The sequence below is a fragment of the Pundamilia nyererei genome, unplaced genomic scaffold (genome assembly GCF_000239375.1).
Source record: "Pundamilia nyererei isolate P.nyererei 1_Seehausen unplaced genomic scaffold, PunNye1.0 scaffold00175, whole genome shotgun sequence".
NCBI lineage: Eukaryota > Metazoa > Chordata > Actinopteri > Cichliformes > Cichlidae > Pundamilia > Pundamilia nyererei.
The window spans coordinates 572473-594443 of NW_005187576.1; the positions used below are offsets into that span (position 1 = coordinate 572473).

Sequence of the window (21971 nt, forward strand, 5' to 3'; positions counted from 1 at the left end):
AGCACAAGATATAAACAATATAAATTATGAAATAGAGCAGCTTGTACAACAAACAAAGGAGTAAAGGGCCAACAGCAGCAGCAGCAACCAGCTAAAAGCTACATATATCATGAGTCTTACCTTTTTTCTACCTTTCTGTGGAAAGAGTAAAAAGATATCAAGAGACTGAGGCTCGATTAGCAAATGCGAAACCTGAGGAAAAAAGGAAATGGCAAATGAAACTTTGCTAGATTAATGACTGAACAAGAAAAAAATAACAGTCAGAAATGAAAACAGCTTCGGCCTTTTAAACAAAATAAAATAAACTAAGCCATTGAACATACAGGTCAACGTTATAAATGGGGCGGGGCTTTATGGAACATGATGACATGTGAGGCACAAACACAGCCGAGCTGCCTGCTGTCAGAGCACACATGCCTCTGTGTCTCCTCGTCTGGAGTGGTGCTGTATATGAAAATGTGTAAGATTAGGTGTTTGTAATTGGTTTACAAAGCCCGCTGTAATACGTGTTCACCCGCTCTCTTTGAAATCAAGTTTCTGCTTCATAATAAATGTATCCGCAGTATATTTGATTCTGTTCATCTGCGTCTCCTGCACGAGGGCAAACCTGGTCTCATCATCATTTTTGCAACAATCTTCTGATTTGAATGACGGCATGATGCCAAAACAAGCAATATAACCGTCACAGCTTGATTCACATATTTTGACATTCCTTTTATTGAGCCGAGCCCAATTCAAACTAGGAAGAAGAAGGCGAAGAAACAGGCAAAAACACAATTCTCTCAGATGAAATCACCAGAATTGTTATTCTCAGTGAGGGCCTGTCACTCGTTGTTAGAAGCTAATTTTTAAAAAAAAAAGCTCATAAATATGCTCGAAAACAGGACAGATGCTCTGTTAGGTGGAAAAACATGTTTCTTTTATTTTACCTAAACGGGAAATAAAGAATGAACGAGAGGATAAAAGACAAAATATAAGATTTGTTATACCACACACCAACTTGGAGTGTAACTGACTGTGTGAATGCACTCCCCGTCCCACGCAATTGCTGTGTTTTACCTCGGATGTTTTAATAACCAAAGAGTTTTCTCCAGGAAACGTGAGGATTAGAGTATTTTTAACAACATCACTTCATTGATGTTCAGCTCAGTTTTGTCTCCCATTCTCCTCCACCTTGTGGACACACCTGTCTGTACCATTGTGCTGAAGAAAATGCACTTTGAATGTTGGCACCAACGTCAGCCATTCATTTAGAACCACAATAAAGAGTCACATCGTGTTTGCTCTTTGTGTACTCAGAGGCAGGGTGAGCTAGACCCACTACTGCAACAGACAAGGGTTAATTTTTTTCTTCTTCACGTCACTCTCACCTCTCATGTGCATCACATGCTTTGCATGCTTGTGCAGTCACATGGATCCAGATCTCGTTCTGCCGGCTCAGTGAGACCGCTGAGGCCATTTGGCTGCTGCACAGTTCGGACGTGCGGATCAATAATCAGCTCGATAAGTATCATTTCGGAGTGAAGCTGAGGTCGCTGCTTTCGCCTGCCTGCTGACAGTTCTTTTCCCCCCTGCTGCGAACTCCGCTCTGTGCCATCACAACAAAATTTATTTGGAATGACTCGAGTTCGCTTAGAGAAACAGAAATTTGAGCGGCCTCTCCCACAAAACGAGCGCCGTGGCAAACAGAAGCAGAAAAAGAAGGTGGGGAGGAGAGCACATGTAAGCGCACACATTTAGAAACTGTGCCATCATGCACAAACAGCTTGGAGAGTGAACGTATTTACTCGAGTGGGAGACTAATCAGCAGTCCTGGGATCACGGTTAAGACCAGCATTTATCCCAAAGCAAACACCTGGTCCAGAGGAGCACACGCACTCACTGAAGTTGTTCACTCAGACACCACACAGCATTTCTTTGTTGCATCCTGAGCCATCACTCAATTCCAAATGTGCCTCTGTGGCTTAAATGTTTTTCATGTGTTTAATTAAACCCAGCATTGTAAAATTATAACAATTATTTAGTCCTGTTAGGACTACAACTGTATAAGGCCAATGAATGTGGAGGAAATATTTAAAGAAAATTATGCTTCTGATTTTAAAAAAGAAGCGTAATTTAGGGGTTTTTTGGTCGTGGATGCAATCAGAAAGTTTGAGAATCCCCGTGGCTCACCTGGCTGGGCATGGGACGAGTGTCTCAAAGGCCGAGGGGGTCTGTGTTCACGTCTGACCCAGGTTGTTTTCCTATATGTCATTCCCCTTTGCTCCTACCCCTAACTTCCTGTCTACACTCTTCACTGCTGTTAAAATCGTTTTTAAAATTGTGGAAAAGTCATTTAACTCTTTCCCTCATAAAGACTACAGTTTCGGACCTCCCCTGTACCTTTAATGATGAGCTCAGATGCCACTTTATATGCAAATAAAGACATAGTTTGACCATTAGAATAGCCTTTGTGTTTTTCCATGGGTAGCTGCACAGCTCATTCATTTCTATTCTATAAGCAGACCTGAAATATGAGAGAAACCACTCAGTTCAGAACAGAGCTCCAAGAGTTACACCTAGTAGGCTTGCAAGGGGGTAACGAGAGAAAGAAATATTTAAAAACACAAGCAGCGACAACAAAAGAGCATTTTTAAAAGTATTTCTATTAGTTGCACTGACCATGTTAACTCTGACACAGCTGGACTGGAGTCTTCTGAGGGGGCAGTGGCGCTACGCTAAAATATTTTGCGCAAATTGGCTCAGCTGTATCCACAGCACTGGAAGATCAATACATCCTGCTAGGCTAATAAAAGCTGCAAAAGGAGCTTCATCACAACACAGAATTGGCTAAATAACCAATACAAGACTCCAATCAGCTAAAGCACTATCAGACAGAGACTCTAGTAGTGGTCTAAGAAGATGAGCGGCTTCTGTAAAGCACTTGTAAAGAGAGGAAAATGAGGCAAAATACTTGGTGCGGGTGAAATTTTAACAGTATTTCACAGCGGATGATGATATGCAGCAAGAGAAATTCGACAGAGGATGTCATCGCAGTCGATCAAACCAAAAGCGAAACATGATGGCGGGAATATGCAAATGTGGTTGTAGGGCTGTCACAATATATTACGTCTAATATCTGATTATCATGGCCCAAGGAGGTCAAGGAGAAGCAGCACTCCATCAGCGATGCACGACATTCTCGTCTTTGCATCTTTGTGCAGAAGGAATCGTGCGGCAGCAGGATAATGAGCCCAAACTCACCTCACCAAAAAACTACTTAAAGACCAAAGAAAACCGAGGAGTGCTGATTGTCACCTGACCTCAGCCCGATTGAATATTTATGGAGGAACTTGAAGACTGAGAAGGGCCAGCTTGAGAGCTTACCGTCATTAAAGGGGTTACGTAAAAACGATAAGATATTTATGCCTCCCCCCTCCTCCTCAAATTGTAAGGCTGACATCATGCGAGCGCAAAATGGAGAGATCTTCACGAGTAAGCTTCACGAGGACTCAGTTGTATGGACGGGAAAACAAGTGCAAATTATATTCAAATAGAAACAAGTAGATTTAAGAAAAAAATGAAGAAAAAGACAGAAATACGATTTTAAAAAACGCTGTTTTTAAAAAACGCTTTTTAAAAAATGCTGTTTTTAAAAAACGCTTTTTAAAAAATGCTGTTTTTAAAAAATGCTGTTTTTAAAAAATGCTGCTACGGTTAAACTGATCCCATACGAGTGACCTTTAGAATTATTACAGCAGTCTAAAATGATGGCATCAATTTACAGGATTAGTGGAAGTCCTGTCAACAAAGCAAATGCATGTAAGTGTAAATGTTGCCCTGTTAGCAGCTACTATTTAATTGGCTTTAACTTGAGACTATAAGCTTGTTAGCCCAGGGTCTCCCCTTTATGTAACCTTCAACCTAAGTTGAATGGCCATTATTAAAGCAGATTAATCACCTTTCGAAACCTGTGGAAATACTATCATTAGCTGCATTTAGTTGAGCTGGTGAGCCATACACAATGGCAGGAGCTGCCATCGATAAATCGTAAATACAGCTGTAGATGTTAACTGCAGCAGCGAGCATGTCAAAGTGATGGAAAGGGGAAGATTTTGGGGTAAATTTTTAAAGGGATTTAAAAAATAAATAATAAAATTGTAGCAGTAATAATGTCACCTTCTCTCTCTTTTTTTTAATGATGAAAGCTTGTTGCAGAGACATCATTAACATTCAGTGTTTGGACTCAGCGGCGGAAGAGCACTCTGCACGTGGTGATGTCACATCTCTGAGGATTGTTGAATTTAAATAGCATAGTTAGCTCCCCATCATTTCTCTAAGCCGTTTGGTCAGCTGTGCAGCTTTAAAACTAACACTGATGTATTAGCAGCCCAAGGCGTCTTTAATGGAGGTGCCACTTAATTACTACAGAGACCCACTTGAGCTTACTGAGCAATCAGAAACACATACGCATTGCTCAAAATCTGAAATTGCTTTTTCACCAAGACGTCGAGTGCAGGAACACATTTTTACATGCAAGAACACACACGGCACGGAAGCCTGGATCAGGACGGCCACCCTTAGTTTTATTCCCCCCTCTGGTCTTTACATTTAGTCCTCAATCCATTTGCCGCTGTAACCTTTTGTCGCCACTCTCGCGGTAACGGAGGCGACCTCTCTGCTCACCTAGCGCTGTTGTCTCTGAGAGCAGGGAGGGTGAGGTCAGAGGTTAAGACGTATATAAACAGGTGTCAGATGTGATGATGAAAAGCCGAGGATATGTGAAACTGCGCTGGAAACTCAGCCAGTGGGCTGCGAGGACACAGGAGGACGGTGCATAATAACGAGGGTAATAGATGACTTTGCCCGTCAGTGTGATGCCATGGTTTCAGGTTGTGCAAATTAAACCGTCTTGTATGTAAGGCTCGACCTTTCGGATAGCAGCTCTGTGTGTGTGTGCGTGTGTGTGTGTGTGTTCTGGTTCCCAGTCTCTTGGATGTGGTAGATTATTAGCCTTACTGCCCCTGTCTCCCTTCCTTCTCTCGTTCTCTTCCCTCCGTGTCCTGTTGATTAGGTTTATTATTTTATTTACATAAAATACATAAAATGAAAATGAATTCATTTTGTGTTTATTTATCACTTTTAGTTTAGTTATTAGTGGGAAAGATTCCTACATGTTGTTCTGATAGTAAAAACCTCTGAGACAAATCAGTCATTTACTTCTCACAATTAAGTAATTAAGCCTTGTTTTTGGAAATGCCATTAATTTTAATACAAAGAAGAGAAGACATACACTCACTGGACACTTTATTAGGTACACTTTGCTACTACTGGGTTTGTAACCTCACTGTAAAGAACCCTGTTTATGATGATCTGAGCTTTGTAGTTCTTTGACTTACTGCTTCCTTCCTATCAGCTCAAAGCAGTCTGGCCATTGTCTTATGACCTCTGGCATCAACAAGGCATTTTCACCCAGAGAAACAGAGATAGAGATGGTTGTGTGGGACAAATCACAGTAGATCAGCAGTTTCTGAAATACTTAGAGCAGCCTCTCTGGCACCAGCAAGCACACAGTCATTTAAATCACCTTTCTCCCCCATTCTGATGCTCACCACATCTATGTATATTTCAGTTAAAGTTAAAGGTTGCTTCCTTTTTGCTCTGTTATGCGAATAGGCAGACAAAAACAGTGTATTTCAACCAGTCTGTTAGTTGATAACCACATTAGTGTGAAGTTTAATGACACACAGCTGAAGTGATGCTTTTGAGAAATGTGCATTTTTTCCCACACAGCTAATCATAATTGAGGCGCGTCATCCTGCTGTGTTGACACATTATTGTTTGCTGATGTAAACAAAACAAGGCAAGCAAACCCAAACACCATACAACACTCCAACTAAATTGCAATCCATGGTTTGTCTCTGTGTGAGGTCAGGTTAAAACAATCTGTCTACACTTTTGTTACCATTCGAAATGAACATTATGCCTTTAAAATCAGATTTTTTAAAAATATTTTCATAAACTGGCATGGTTTATGGCTCCTGCCTTGCCCACGAGCACTGCTGCAGCCTGAGTCACCCTGGGAATGCCAGTTGCACGCCACCTCTGCTTGTTTTGCGCTGTCAAGAATAGCACGCACTTCAGTAGAGAGCAGCAGCGAAATGACATGACTCACAAAAGTCACCGACGCTCAGTTAATTATGCGAGATTCATGATCTTTTGAGTGCACAGCCAGCGACTGAACAACACGCCAATTTGCATATTTTTCTGGAAATTTTCAACATTTCACAGAAGCAGAACTAATGTGACAGAACTCTAACTGAAGGCTGCACTTGAGTGTGCACGATCAGCTGTTAAAAACTGAGACACAGCGCTGCCCGGAGATCGATTAGATTAGTCGACACGTATAGATCAAACACTTCGCTACCTGCTCCGTCGCTCACAAACATTACAACAAACTTTAAGTCAGTTTGAATAAAAAAAAAATTAAATGGATGGTGTCAGTTTTCAAACCATTTTTAGGGGGAAAAAGTTGCAAGTTTGGTAAAAAGCACATTAATTGGTGGTAACGTCTAAAGATATGACAGTGGCTTTAAAGGTTTCCATGATTGTATAACAGAGTAATGAGAGCCTTTGAAGTGCCACTTTTCCCAGCTCATATCACGTAGTGTGTCCTCGTTGCAGTAACTGCTGGGATCTGCTGTGTTCGATTTGAACTTCATAACAAAAAAGTTTGTTTAGCAACAGCAACCTAGTGATCTCAACTGGAAAGCTGCAGGCAGTAATTTGCTCCTAATTAGACACGTTTCCTTTAGTGCCTAAAGGGTGAATGTTGAACTGCACAAGTACAATGTGTGAATAAGTGTTTGTGCTCCTGTGCATTTCTGTGTGAGATAAACATCGAGAGTTGTTGAGCCGTGAACTCCTGCCGCTCTGTAACTTGCCTCTTCACCCGCTTCCCGCTAAGTCTTCATTAAACTGCCTGATTCAGTTACCAGTAACTGGAGCTTAATTAGGAGAATTTGATTTTCGCTGCTGGGTCTCGTGGAGAATGTTGATAATCACTTCTTATGGACAGAAAATGAGTGAGATGCTCTGCGGTGGGGTGCAAAAGTTTCAGCTTGCAAAAAAAAAAAGTTCCAGGTTGGAGACTGTGCCTCCAGTCTGCTTTGATTCATGCTGTTTTTGAAAGCTTTACTAGTTCTTCACATAAGTTCACAGGATGACCACCAAGAAGAAAGAGGACTTTCAAGGATTCAAGATAAGATTCAAATTAAGATGGACAGCGTCTGTTGTAATTGCTCTGTATATATGTCTCTGTGTGTTTGTGCTGTATGTGTGGGTCTGAAACATCTAAACATTAGAGGTGAGCAGGTCGATCTAAATATCCATAGTGTCGATACCAACATTGATATTGGTATCAGGCCGATACTAGTGTGATGGGATTGATACTTTGTGTTTATCCCCTAAGTTCAGCACTAGCAGCACTGAACTGTGTTAAACAACTTTTTGCAAATGAAAAACTATTGCTCAAACATGCACTATGAAAAAATTCTGAACCTTTTTGTGTTGACTATCATGTTTATTTTGATTTCTAGCCTATAGCACATCTAAACAACCAATCTGACCCACAGTGATTTAGCGGAAGGCACATTTACCTACCAGGTCTCCAACAAACACAGTTTCAAACTGCATGAAAAACTGAACGGTGTGTTTTGTTGTGTTAACTCATTATTGTGGAAAGTAAAAAATCACAGTGATTTAGTGGTCATTAAAATGCGCAAATTGATGATGATTCAGCTCATAAATCATCGCACTGTGCTCTGCACTGCATAAGCTTTATAGGTTAAAAGTATCGGCATTAATATCAGCAGTACTGGCCCTGTATTCACTTGGCATTGAATATATACCAAAATCTGCAGTATTGCGCAGTATTACTAAAAATACTTTCAGGACTCCATCCATCCATTTTCCTCTGCTTAGCCAATTCAGGGTCCAAGCTGCCATAGGCTGAGAGCTTTCCGGGGTACAACCTGGAAAGGTCGCCAATCTGATGTTGGGTTAACACCGACAGACAATCATTCACACTCACATTCACATCTATGGGTAGTTTAGAACCACCAGTTAATCCTACCCCACTAACTGTATGTCTTTGGACCTTGGACAGCAGTGCTAACCACCACGCTGTCCTGCTTCTGCACTCATTTTTTATTATAATAAATTTCACGAATTGCTGCTGGTAGATATATCATGCATTTCAGTGTACATTCAATCCAATAGTGATAATAAGAAAATGTGATGTTTGCGATATTTCAGTTGGTGACGAGTTTCTCTGCGTCTCTCCGTGTGTTCTGTCAAAACATTTCAGAACAAAAGAAAAAAAAACTGTGCCATTTTCATCCAAACCCGTTGCAATTTTTCAGTCTCGATGTTTTCTGACTGAGAGTGACGTCTTTATTGCTGCTATCAACAAAACTCTTGCTGGCTCTCTGTTTTTTTCACCTGATCTGCAGAAACGCCTCACGAGCACCACGATTGGTGAATCTGAAATGTCCCACGCTAAGATGAAGGTGCTCACACAGAGGTCTGGAGCCAAACGTTGGCCCTGATGTTACCTATTGTTATCTGTCTTACTTAAATCTCGGCTTTGCTGCTTGATTTGCACCGAGCCCAGTATCACATTCATGCCACTTGTGGTCAATAAAGCCATACTGAATCTGAGCAGGGTCATGCAATCCCAGATCCTGTCTGCACGACTTTCTTGTGTAGATGCGGGACATTGGTGTGTGTGTGTGTGTGTGTGTGTGTGTGCGTGTGTGAGAGAAAGTGAATAAGACTTTAGGTCACAGACTAAGCAGTTTATGAGAATTCTTCCTCCTCACTTGTTGCAGTGAATAAAGCCTGATCCCACACTGACAGTGGAGATTATGAGGAGTTTCTGTGTGTGTGAGCGGACACTTCCTGCTGCTCAGCCCTAAATTCTCGGCTTAGCTCCATGGAAAATCCTCTTTACTGTATTTTTCTACCTGTCTTTCCCACTCTTAAGTGTCTCAGCATCAAGCTGGAGAATGTGGTCGAAGAACTGGGTGCTTAATTAGCTGACTAAGAGTTTGATATGCACTTCATATTTATTATTACTATAAAACAAAGCCTTTTATTCTTTGGTTCCAACCTAAATGCCCTTTTAGTTAATTTCTGCATTTATGTGATAACATCCTATAAGATGTACAGTTAATAAATCATCATTAGTGAACTTTATCATTCCTCTTTGATTCATTTTTGCTCCTCTGTGTTGAAGTGAAAGAAACAGCAGCCATATCACGGCAGCTGACGACACAAGAGGGATCGCGAGTCTGAGCTGCTCCTTCAGGTTGCCTTAGAAACCAAACCAGGGCTATTTGTTCCAATTTGCTCTGTGGCACTGAGATCAAAAAGCTTGGAACCAAATGTGCTCTCTGTATATTAGCATCTGTGTTTGGTTCGACACAGTTTAGGCGTCTGTGTGCCGCATTTACATCTGTGTGTTCGTTTACAGTTGAGCCACATATTGGTTGTGTTGTTTGTGCGAGTCGAGTCAGGTTTAGGGCTTAATGTGCTTGAACTATACTGAACTTGGTGGTTTGTTATTGTCCAGTTAGGCCATCAGTTGTTACAAAGGCCTCTCGCAGGTCCCTCTTTCCCTTCAGCCCCCCGCCCCCCAAACCCCATTAAGGTTGGGGTTTAAAAAGCCGTTCCCGCTCCGCCTTCTCTCCGTCATTGAAAAGTTGGCGGTTTGTTTACGAGACCGCCAGCACTTCTTTGTGGTTCTGCGCTCTGCTTATGAGATGGAGGCGAGTAGCTAGTGAAACACTCACCCCTCCCCCTTCCTTCTCTGTCTCCTTTCCCCTTCTAACAGAATCAATTTGAAAAGGACAGACGGCCCTCACAGCCCCCTGTGCCTACACCCCAGTGATGCTTAGCTGGTGAGTACACTTTAATCTTTTTCATTTGGAGCCTCCGTGTCATTTTCATCCACTACTTTGACTGGTTTCTATATCCTTCTCTGAATTGCTGCTATGCAGTGGTGCAGCAAGTTAGTTGACTCTTTTTACTTTTATCCTCAATTTTTTTCCTGGGAAACAACAACATTTCTCTCTGGTCTTGTGGATGAAGGATAGCAATTACTCTTTTCCTCTCATTCTAACTTTATTTAAATGTCTTCCACTCCCCCAAAGACCAAAAAGAAGTCTCACTGGCCTTTGTGGTAAAAGTAAGGCAGTCTTTTTTGGTGAAAGTCCTTTATTCTGACTGACTGAAGTGATTTGAAAGGCAGTGGGGAGAGTTTTGCAGTAGAGGCGGAAGAGAGGAGGATAAGCAGAAGTGGTGGGGGCAGGTAGGGGTGGAGGGGTTTCATGCAGGCTGCTAACGGTCAAGGTTTACCTTTCCACCTCTCTTTGTCCCTCTATTTCTATCCATCTCGTTCAATCAATCAAACTATGATGCACAAGCCACGCATCAGTTATCTACAACTCGAATTGTTGTACTTAAAAATGAGTTAAAAACAGCACAATGCCAACAAAAAATAAAGACAAGGATAAAATAAGTGAGTGTCAAATTGATGCTGGATAGTCAAAAGTACTTTTTTCCATGTGAAAGCGAAGCACTCCGGTCGTCGACAGCCTTGTGCCTAATTGACACAGCACAGTGAAATTATTATACAGGTGACATGAGTGCATAATCATCTTTTGAAATCACCTTCACCAGAGCAGGTTGGGGCCATTCTCAGAGCTTTTACATGCCTTTTTTAATTCAGCTGTAGCAAGAGCAAGAAAGTTGGGTCATTATTCCGTCCATCAACACCTGACGCTTGAAAGTTTATCTTATGTAACATTTTAAGATATTTCTACGGTGGGCCGGAGAGTTGCAACGTAACCAGCAAATAGACAAACCCTGCAAAAGCACACAAAAGGCAATGGAAGTAGGAAAAAACTCAGAAAATACAACGGAAGTGTTATTGTGGATTTTTTGGGTGGGGGTTGTTTTTGCATATACTGTAGAAACTGAAACACACGAATAAATGCACTGAGAGAAAACGAAGTGGAGATTCATCAGTGTTGTGAGGGAGAAAAATATGCAGTCAGAGTGTATTTTAATCACATGAGTCATGTAATACTAAACTTATATATTTGCTATTAGCTGCTCACTGTTAGCTTGTCACTTCTGGAGCTGTTCCTTCATGTTCTCGTCTCCCCCCAAAACACTTCCCTTGTGTTTTGTGTGAAGTGGTTTCTCTTTTTAAAAATGTTTCCTGGTGTTTTCTTAACTTGCTGTGCATTTAAACTGTCAGGGCCAGATTTAATCATCCGGCCAAACCGTGTCAGTAAGGCCCGTCACCATATTAGGTTTAGACATTAAACCCTATGACTGGATGAACTGTGGCGAAAATTAAGTAAAATGTTGGTTTTCTACTAGAAAAAATGAATTATACTGTTAAAAAAAAAAGAGTGAAGGGAAGTGTAGTGCAGCTTTTTGTGCAGTTATAGAAAGTAGTCTGTCCATAATTGCACAAAAATGTACACAAAGTACAACAGTTTTTTTCTAAATGTGTTATTAACGTGGCATTTTTAAATCTCATAGCTATGTTGGTGAGTACAGTTGGAATGTGACTGTCCCCTGAGGGAAGGTATCCAGATTACAAAAAAACTGAATAGTAGGCATGTTTGAAGCTAAGTTTTTAATATATGCAAGCTCTCCTGGAGTTCGGATGATCTGATATCGTCGTGTTGGTGTTGTTCCCAGATCATCATGAAAATGTTGTTCCAGGTTCAACATCGCAAGTGACCAATCATATTGTTGTGACGTTATTCTTTTGTGCGCCAAGCCATTTGGGCATTTATGAAATTCCAATGTTGCAAGGACAATATCAGTTCTGCTTACCGTTTATTAAAGCGTTAGGGTTAGGGTCAGGGTCCGTTGATCGGCGGACAGAGGCGGTTTCTCGCAGCTTAAGTACAGTTTTTGGTTTTACGGCGGTTTTTCCCAATGTCGCAAAAGTATGATGTCACAACATTCTGATTGGTCACTTGCAATGTTGATCCTCGAACAACATTTAGTATGATGATCTGGGAACAACACCAACACGACGATATCAGATCGTGCCTTGAGCATGTGCTAATGAACAGAGGTGGTGAGAAAACTGTTGGCCTACATGTTTTAAACACAATGGCATGCAGAGTGAGCTCAAACTTTCATTTAACTTGTCTCAAATACCTTCACACACACACACACAAACACACATATTCACTGAAGCTGAACATGAGCCAGAGTGACATAAAAAAGTTTTTAGAAGGTCTTTTAGTCATTTATCAAATCTGTGAAAATGTGGAGGAGAGCAAAGTGAAGGAAACAACATCTAATAAAAATCTATCCCTATTTGTGAGATTGGTTTTTTTGCCTGGATATCATATTCTTTGCTGTCCCAGTGCTCATTCAGCTATGTAAACTAGATCCTATTGTTACGTAAACAGTTCAAAAAAACGCCTTGGATAACAGAAAGTCAAACTGAGGAGCTGAAAGTCAAACGTTTGGCATCCCCTCGGAGAAAATGACCTTGTTTACTGAGCGACTGAGCAAAAATGTTGTACTCCTAAAATCAGAATTTATGCATCATTGATTTTTTTATTTTATTCTCATAAAATATATAATAGGGTTATTTGTATTGTAGCAACTTTATTGACTTAACCTTGACTCAACTGGACATATATTTAAATATATTAAAGCACTTTTCATTGCATTGCAAATCTAACCTTGCGTATTTGTTCACACTGCACAAAGTATTTAAATAACTCTAACTTTTTATTAAAACGTAAGCAAGTGATGCCACTCAATTTTTGTTTTCTTTGGCTTTATTCAGTCTCAAGTGTATCTATCATCTTGGTTTTGATTTCAAGCCCTTTTTATCTTCTGCCCAATTTCTCCTAAAATTAGTAGAGACTGCTCTTGCTCCAATCTCAACCACTTCTTTCTCTGTATTTAATATCCCTGAAGGCAATCCCTGGAATTTGCTTATTTTCTATTGCTCCACTCCCCTTGCTCAGCACATGCATTCAGCTCACTTTCTCTATTCAATTCAATTTGTGGCCTAAATATCTCCCCCTAATATGTGTCAATGGAGTAGAGTAGCAGTGCTCCCTCTGTGGCTGCTTTGAAGAAGCTCCACTGCGTTTGTCTTGGTTCTCTCTGCCCCTCTGGGAGGAGATCAGGGGCTCCAATCGTGGTTGGCATGATGTCTCCTCCAGCCCCGCTGTTGTTTGCTGATATTTAGTTCAGGATAACAATAAGCCGGAAGAAAACAAGCTCCTTTCAGGCCAATAAGAGATGGAAGGGCTGGACTGAGGGAGAGAGAGGCCTAGAAAAAAAATGGGGGTGGGAAGACATGGGTCTCATCCCTGGACGGGGATGCTCTTTAAAGTATTCTGTTTGTGGCCCCCAGGGCCAAATTAAGGGAGCATCATTATCCCTGGCAAATTACCACGCTGCCTTTGTGGTCCAGCCATGGTACATTAGGGTGCCTTAAAACGTGGCTGAGCTGTGCCTATTCAGTTTGCGAAAGTGGGGCCACTGGCAGATCCTTGGCCTGACTCACAGAGGAGGCATTCACGCCCTATCGGGGGGATGGTGACAGCAATGATGGTGATGGAGAGGTTCTCTTGAGATGAGTAAAGAATCTCTCGGGCCAAGGCTGATGTGTGATCTTAAATCACGTGCCAGCTGATGATGTAATCATTTGGCTTCATCGAGGGTTTGAGCCGCTGAGCAAATCCGGGCCCTGACTGAGACATTCCTGAAGATTTCCACACCAGTAGCAGGAATTAAATTAGATCCAGTCTTTTAGTGGAATAATAATAATTATAATGATAATATGTTTTTTTGCTGTCAGATTAAGATAAACTTTCATATTCCTGCTTTATTATTATTATTTCTTTATAATAAAATATTTTTTTGTCAGGATTTGATTAAATATTAATCAGCCTTTGACCTTTTTTCCGCTAAATTTCAGTAGTTAGCTTAAAAATATGAGAGTTGTGGTTTTGCTTTAAGGTGTACAGTTATCAACAAGTACAAAGAAGAAGAAATGGCTGTGGATGTTTTACTTGGTCAGTGCTTTCATGTTTCAAGAGGCAGTTAAGATAACTGGAAAAATTCCAGTGTCTTGTATCCAACGCTGAAAGTGAGCAGGAGGGGCTGATTTCAGAAGAAATGTCAGATCCTTTGAGCCTGTGTGAAGGATTTCAGTAGTTGCAGAGTGTCTGCAACAAATAAATGTCTCTGAGTTCTGTATGGCATCCACTACAAGCTGTGAAGGAAGCTTTTTTTTCTACATACACTTTTTGCAGATTTTTTAATCTTTACTGCAACAGGACAGTGAAGAGAAGACAGGAAAGCTGGGAGTCACGGAGTAAATAGCCACAGATTTGGTGGATTTAAACCCGTGCTTCTGCATTAGCCTTACTACATATTGGGTCACCTGCTCAGCCCAGTGAGCTAAATCGGCACCCCGGCAAGCTTTGTTTTAAACATTTGCAGGTAGCTCACACTCAGCGAACGTTGATCCTCTGGGTCTGAAACAGTTAAATTAAGTTTTCATCCGATGCCAAGTAAAGCCAGGGTGCTCCATGAGCTATTATGTCAAACTCTTCAAAGAAAACTAAATAAGAGCGCTGCTGAAGGCGCCGCAAAAGTTCTAGTGTGTGAAATATTTGTTCTTGGCACTTTGCCTTTATTTATCATCCAATCAACTGGAAGCTTTACCTCAGCGATTGATGTCTCCCTCATTTTATTTTTCTTACCACGATAGGTGGGAGATTTCATTACTTTCCAACATTGTTTCCGGGTTTTATGAACTCAATCCCTCCGCTGAAGTAGATGAAGAAAGGGAGGAGGGCTTTTGTCCAGGGGCTGTGGCAGAAAACCCTGAGCCTGTAAATCCTGTGCTGATCTTTGGATCATTAAGCTGTGAGCCCTCAGTCCTTTGGTTCTTTATCACCAGGCCTGGATCCCAGGCCATAATAGAGGCTAACTGGCTAATGATTAGCTGTCTACTGCAGCTACTTGAAAGCTGACTGCTGCTGCTGCCAATCTGAATGAGAGGAGGTTTTAAAAACATATAAATCCTTAAATGTGTTTCTCTTTTTTCCCCTCTCAAACCTTCTCTCTCAGGATCTGGAACTATTCAGTTCTTTACAAAGCTTATTGTGGAATGATGAGTGTTTTTTTTCTCCATCTTCATTTTGTATGAAAAGCCATGTTGACTTAAGCTATTGTTGATTTGCATATTTTAAGCCGCTTGCTCGTGTAACTACTTTACAATAGGTGTTGGAATGGCTTGTGTACATGCTTGTTAATTTGACAAACAGCATTACCTTCTCCCCGTACTGCCTCTGAAGTAATCGCCTTGTCTCTAAACAAGCTCCATGGAGCTGAAAGGAAGGGGATGGAGTCTGAGAGGCAGTGTTTTGGATAACAATCACTTTGTCTTCCTCCTATCAAAAATCCTTGATTACTTGATTATTCAGGAACCACACAGGCATATGAATATGAAACTTCTCACCCTTTGAAGCAAACATAAGAAACAGCTGGGATGAAATCTTCTTTATTTAAAATGTTGCCTGCGAATTAACTAGTTTGGAAGAGCGATCTGGAAGACGGCGCTACTGCGTCACTAATTGACAGACTTGTGGTGTTTACATCGCTTCGTGCTCTGTAATTGGGGAAAAAAAGGGTAATACACAATGGTTTTCCTTCAAGAATTCAAGTGTGTTAATAAAACTTGTTATTTAAATTTTTTATTCATCTTTTATCTGTGTAGGTTTCTCTCGTTTAAATCACGGACAGGACCCTATTTTGTTACAAAAAGCTCAAGATTGCGAGAAAAAGAGGGATCCTGAATGAGTTTTGTTTTCCACAAACATAGATGTAAATCGGTATATCGTGGGTCGCATGAGGAATGAGAATGTGTTCCATCGAATTAGATGCCAAACATGTGGAGACAAGGAGGCAGAGAATAAGAGAGGCTGGTTAGGTCTTCTGCTTATGTACTTGAGGGTCATCAGCCTCTGATGATAAGCTGCTGGCTAAGATGGGGATTATGCTCAGGACTTGTTGAGGACAAGGATGTGGACAGCTGCAGGAAAAAAAAAGTAGTTTTTCCCTTTGTACATCTTTGAAGTACGAGTCCACCTGAGGAGCATGAGCATATGTGGTGCATTATGTCTTTGTGGAGCCACGTGGCCACAAGGCCATAAGGCTGCCCGCACACACACATCTAGACTTGTGTGCATCATCCAAGACTAGCAAACTGTGGAAACCACAGCATTTCTTATAGTTAATGTAACATACAAAGTCAAACTGAGAGGAAGCTCAGCACATCTGAGGATCAGGGAAGGATTATGTGTACATATCTGCTGCATTCTGTAAGAAAGAGTCCCAAATGTTTGCTTTTCCCCGTGACTTCACTTTTACAGAGGGCGTTGACTCGATTTTTAACACAAGGGTCTAAAACTAAAGGGTGTCACATATCCCTTTAAAACAAATATGTGATTTGGACCGGACTCAGTTAGTCTGTGATGGGATTAAAATTCCAGTCTTTGGCAGTCTGACATCCAGGATGCTCATCCAGTACTCTGGCCACACACCTTTATCTCTGGGGGGCACACTGCTTCCTGCATTGGCACTAAATGTTGGCAACAAACAGAATTCCTAGTGGTCTGGTTTGGCTGATTCTAAAATGTGCCTTCTCTGTTGCTCCTGTGAGGAAGATTACCTTCCCTGTCTTTAACTCGCTCTTACTTTTACCCCGAGAAAACACAGGCTGTTTAAGGCAATCAAACACAGTACATTTCTTCTATATAAGTTGTGATGTTAACCTTAACTTGTATATGAGCCCGTAACCACGTAACGCACAGCTATAAATCCAGCTTTAGTGTGTTAACACATCTGAAATCCTATTAGAAACCCTTGATTTATTTTGGGCTAAATCAGCCTCACCTAAATCAGACCACAAGTAGAACTTAACTCTCTCCTCTGTTAGATTTTTTTTAACCACCACTTTCACTCTCCACAACCTGTGGAGCAAACTTGCTGTCTGCTTTTTAGTCATTCAGTAAGGATTAGTGGCACTGTGTGTTTTCTAATTATAGAGCTGGACTGTGCTCTCTCCTCCACTGAGGGGTCACATCAAGCCCACCAGGCTCTCAGCCAGGAGCTTAGTCACAACTCTTAACCGCTACTTTCACACATTTATGCCTGTGTTTCCTAATTTGATATCTTTTTAAAATTGCTATCTTTTTCTTCGTCTTTAAAAAAAAAATCACTGCATGCTCTGTTCTCTTTTTGTTTTGTTTTGCGCCTGTCCATTTCTCCGTTTCTCCCTCTCCTGCTTGCTGAGTTCACAAGAACGACTTTTCATTTGGATAAAATAAACTCAATGAGGTAACTGTCAAAATAAATCACTTCCTATATCAAGGAGGAAACAAGTAAATGCCCGGGAGAAAGGGATAGCAATTCCCTTTTTTTAACCACACAATCAATCAGTTCCCCTTCACATCTTTTCACATCTTTTCATTCTTGCCGAACAATGGGTTTGATTAACCCCTCTGGGAAAGCTCATTATCCATTTCCATCACAAAGGTGTTTGTAAGGCACTTGGATTTGAAACGCCTCAGCAAAAAAACATAGATAAAAGGAATATATCGAGCTTAAAAAAAGAAAAGCCAATGATAAAAAAATGATGGCTGCCAGTCTGAGCTCATGCATCTGGTTTAACAACTAGCCAGATGTTGCTCCTGCATTCTTGATGTCAGTAAGATGTTTTGATCGTCGTGACTGCTTTGTGTGAGTTTGCCAACTTGCTTTAAAATCTCGTCTTTTTCTCTGCCACTTTAATTAGATGAATTGAGTTGTGACAGTGGGACTTGAATTATATTATATGTATGAGTTTATTTTGATTATCAGAGTCTGTTAAGGACGTGCGGGAATACCATTGTTGAGCCAAATCAATTTCTCTTCTTCGAGGGACACCCAGGAAATAGTTCAATCCATTTTTAATCAAAGCACCTTATTATGCTGGACTTTGGGTTCGTGTCCTGTTTTCGCATCAGTTATTTGATGAAATGAAATGTGCAACCATACAGCAATTGCAAAGATAACGGCATGCCTTTTGAATTTAACTTAAAATGATTTATTTATGTTGTAAATATGTTATGATGGGCTCGAATTCTGGATATGCTTTGAGCGATATAATGCACACACATCTCTGTTTACCCTACATACGATGACAGTTTTAGCCATGTTCAAACTTTTTGATCCCACAGTCCCTGCATAGTGAGGACATGAGCAGACGACAAAATGTGTGGCAAGCAAATCCCTGCAGCTATGGTGTTGACAGAGTTGCTTTGTGTCAGTGTGTCCAATACAGAGATCGAGACAGGTTTAGCTTAACTTAGCTTAGCGTAGCCTAGCTTAGCCTAGCTACAAGACTAAAAGTCAAATTGCAGCCCACTGATACCCACGGGAATAAAAATAAACATGGTGGCAGTAAGCTACACAAGCTAGCGCACTCTAAGTGATGTTCCCAAACCTGGATAAATGGAAGGGTTCCAAATAAGTCATGCGGATCCATCCGCTCTGGTCACCTCTTGGGAAATAAAGGAACAGGCATAAAGTTGTTTGTTATTAGAGGCACAGCTACTTTGAGTGACAGGAGGGTGCCTACTATGCTGCTAGTTCTGTGCTAGGAATCACCTCAGCTAAGTCAAATCACTAAACTAGAAGGGATCTAAGTGTTGTTATCATTTGAAACAATTTCAGTGAAGTTATCTAAGAACTAATATCCTCTATACTTTTTACAGTTCATACAGTTTTGATGAGTGCCCATCAAAACTGGATAACAAGTACCGTTACTCCTGGTACCCAAAAATAACAATGTTCCAGCAGCAGGTGGTTAACATAAACATATGTGACACCATATGTGGCTATAGCTATTTTTATATTCATGATCTGTGGTAGAACCACACATCATATGACACACCCTCACGTAAATCCAATAGTAATTTGTGTGTTTATTGAAATAATTGAAGCACAGACAGTTTTTGTGTTGATCAGTCTATCCTTTTCTTACCATCTCCCTGTACTAGCTTACAGTAGATTGGGTAAAGGGATGGTCAACTGCAGGGATTCTCACAACAACAGCTTATTTAAAAACTTAAAATGGCCCTTTAGCCCTTATTACATTTCTCTGGACATATGGGGAGTAGACCAAAACACTCTGCTCTAAATCACACAGACATATGATGAACTAACAAACCCTCTGAAATACTCCAGCTGGCCAGTAAGGCTTTGTAGTTTCCATTAACTTACATTTTTAACTTTTGTGGGCACATTTTCACCTCTCTTCTAAGCACACAAAGTAAACCTGTTTTTCTTTCTCACCCGTGAGTGTCTTTCAGTTGACTTTGTGTGATAATATAAGTACAAAGTGCCTTGAGGTCATCTGGATTTTATTTCAGTCCCTCTTTTTTTCTATGCCCACTTTATAAAAGGTACGTTCACTTCAAGATATCAAAGTGGGATTACTTGTAATTCTTATTCTTGTACAGGATGACCTCCTCCTTTTTGGTTGAATTAGGTGCCTTTACAGAATTAATTACTTTGAGCTTTGGGGCTGAGGAGATTTCTTCGTATTTTCAGTATCTGGGTCTTTTGTGTTCCCTCACACCAACATGAGAGAACAGGACTGACTGAGAAGGTGTTATTAGTTCTGCTCTCTGTTAATGTGAAAACACAGAATCAAGCCTAGATGAACGTGTGAAGGCTTAAGTGAAAAGTGCGAATGTATCTGGCTAAACATCCTGCACCAATTAGTTAATGATTAGACTGGTAATTAGGTCTTTGGGAATCGTACTCTTTGTGCAGCTGATTGATAGTGGCACTTGTTCACGCTGTTCATTTGAAGTTTTCGTGGATGCTCAGATTCCGGCACATTCTAAAACCCATCCACACGCATGCTTTGATGAAGATATCCACACCGCAGCCTCCAATTTACAGCTCAGCTTGATCAAACTGCTCATTTACAAAACTAATGAGAAAATGAACAAAAATTAAGAAATCATTTAGCTGTTGTATTACATGAAGACAAGAAGCCACATTTCTTTTTCTGCTGTGAGCAATTATATCACAATTACAACACAACACAGCCCCTTCGGGCGCTTGTCTGAGGGTGTTGAGCTTCCTTTTGGAGTTCTAAATGCGGCGTCGGAGGCGTGATGTGTGTCAGGGCGGGGAATAATTCCGCCAGCGATCAGTCTTGTTTTTATTTTCATCACAAAAATTTCCTGGCATATTGCCTGGGTTATGCTTCAAGAAGACCATAGCTTACAAATTGTGCCGCAAGACCACATAGCAATTATACAGAATATGAGATGTTTTTTATTCCAATTACATCACAATAGATTTAATTATAGCTGCGTGTCTTTTTTGCATCAGGCTCTATCGCCTGTCTTTTGTTTGGGAGAGGATGTTTCTTCACTCTCTGGACTGTAATCAGTGTTTGAAAAGACACTACGATCTGGGAACCAAGCGCTGGCACTGTTTAGGACATGAAATGGAACAAATGATCCGCTGCAGCTTTTTCTGTTCATCTGTGATTCCAACATGTAACTGTCTCAGAAGAATAAGAACCATTTACATGTAGCGATCTTTTAAAACGCAGATGAGTTTGTTTTTTTTAAAGATCTTGCCCAGGTTGACGGCACTTTCGAAACTCTCGAATTCATCCGTGAAGTTTAGACGGTTGGATGCGGCACAAAGCTTTTACTTCACTTCAAAACACTTTGCACTGTTTGACTTCTTACGGTGTAGCTGCAATCTTAAATCCCTCTCCCTAACCCTTCCTCTTCCTCCTCCTTTGCTTTCTGTCCTTTTGAGAACAGCAGGATCTGACAGCCCTGAGCCGAACAGTGTGAAGTTTGTGAAATGGAAATGGCTTTGTGGTGTCTCCTAAACGCCGGACCACTTTATCTTATGTGTGTGTGTCTGTTGGTGTACATGTGTATATTTTTCTCTTTCTGTATGTGTGTGTGCGTTGTGCACATTTCTTTAGCTGTAGTTTCATGAGTCCAGAATGTGAAATGGACTCCTGAATCATTCTCTGCTGCCAGCTGGTGATCAGATTTTTCTTCCCCAGTGCGCAAATAAATAGGATCAGTGCTGCAATGTGTCTGCACTGGTGGCAAATTCTTTCGAGCCATTGCTAAACTATACAGTTATATGTTGTTTTTTAAAAACTATTATTATAGTGTTTATGTTGGAAAATAAAAAAAGGAAATGAAGAATACCCTGATTTTCGACCTATAGCTGATTGTTAAGCTCTTAAAATTCGTTAACTATGCAGAATGTGCCTTTCGTGTTCCCTCAGCCTTTGTTGCAGGCTGAAATTCAACATTTTGTTTTATAATAGTGAAAACCTAACCTTGCAGTCTTCTTCCAGCTCTTGTTAGCATGAAAGAGAAAAGTACTAAAACATCAAACATTATCAAATGACTCCTGAAATATAAGCCATTTCTGCACTATCTAACACAATGCTTCTGTGTGTTCCAGTCTACATTTAACTGAATACACTGCTTCTCTGTGACACAGTTTCCCTCCCTTGGTCTTTGAAGTGTAGCCAAAAGTCATGTATCGTGGCTTTTGCAAGCTTCTGAGCACAAGGCGAGACATAAGAGAAGTCGATTATGCTTCTGTGTTCGGAAAATTGTCACTATATGTCACAATATAACAATACGGGCTTGCAATATAACTTGTCAACAACCGGTGACAGACTATAGCCAACCAGATGTCATACATTATGCAAGAGGACTAAGGTGCTTCAGGGTGGTAAGAAACACTGTACATATTGACTAACCAAAGTGTGCGATGACATGAAACCCAGACCTTGTACAACTTGGCTGATTCTGAGC

The 21971-nt window shown here is 40.8% G+C and overlaps 1 long non-coding RNA gene across 1 annotated transcript in view; it reads left to right on the forward strand.

Moving 5' to 3' along the window:
- LOC102211722 (uncharacterized) overlaps positions 1 to 21971 on the forward strand; it is a 74760-nt gene that overhangs the window by 26367 nt on the left and 26422 nt on the right. The window contains exon 2 of the long non-coding RNA XR_312063.1: positions 9875 to 9941. This is a non-coding gene — a long non-coding RNA (uncharacterized LOC102211722). The remainder of the gene's footprint in view (positions 1 to 9874; positions 9942 to 21971) is intronic.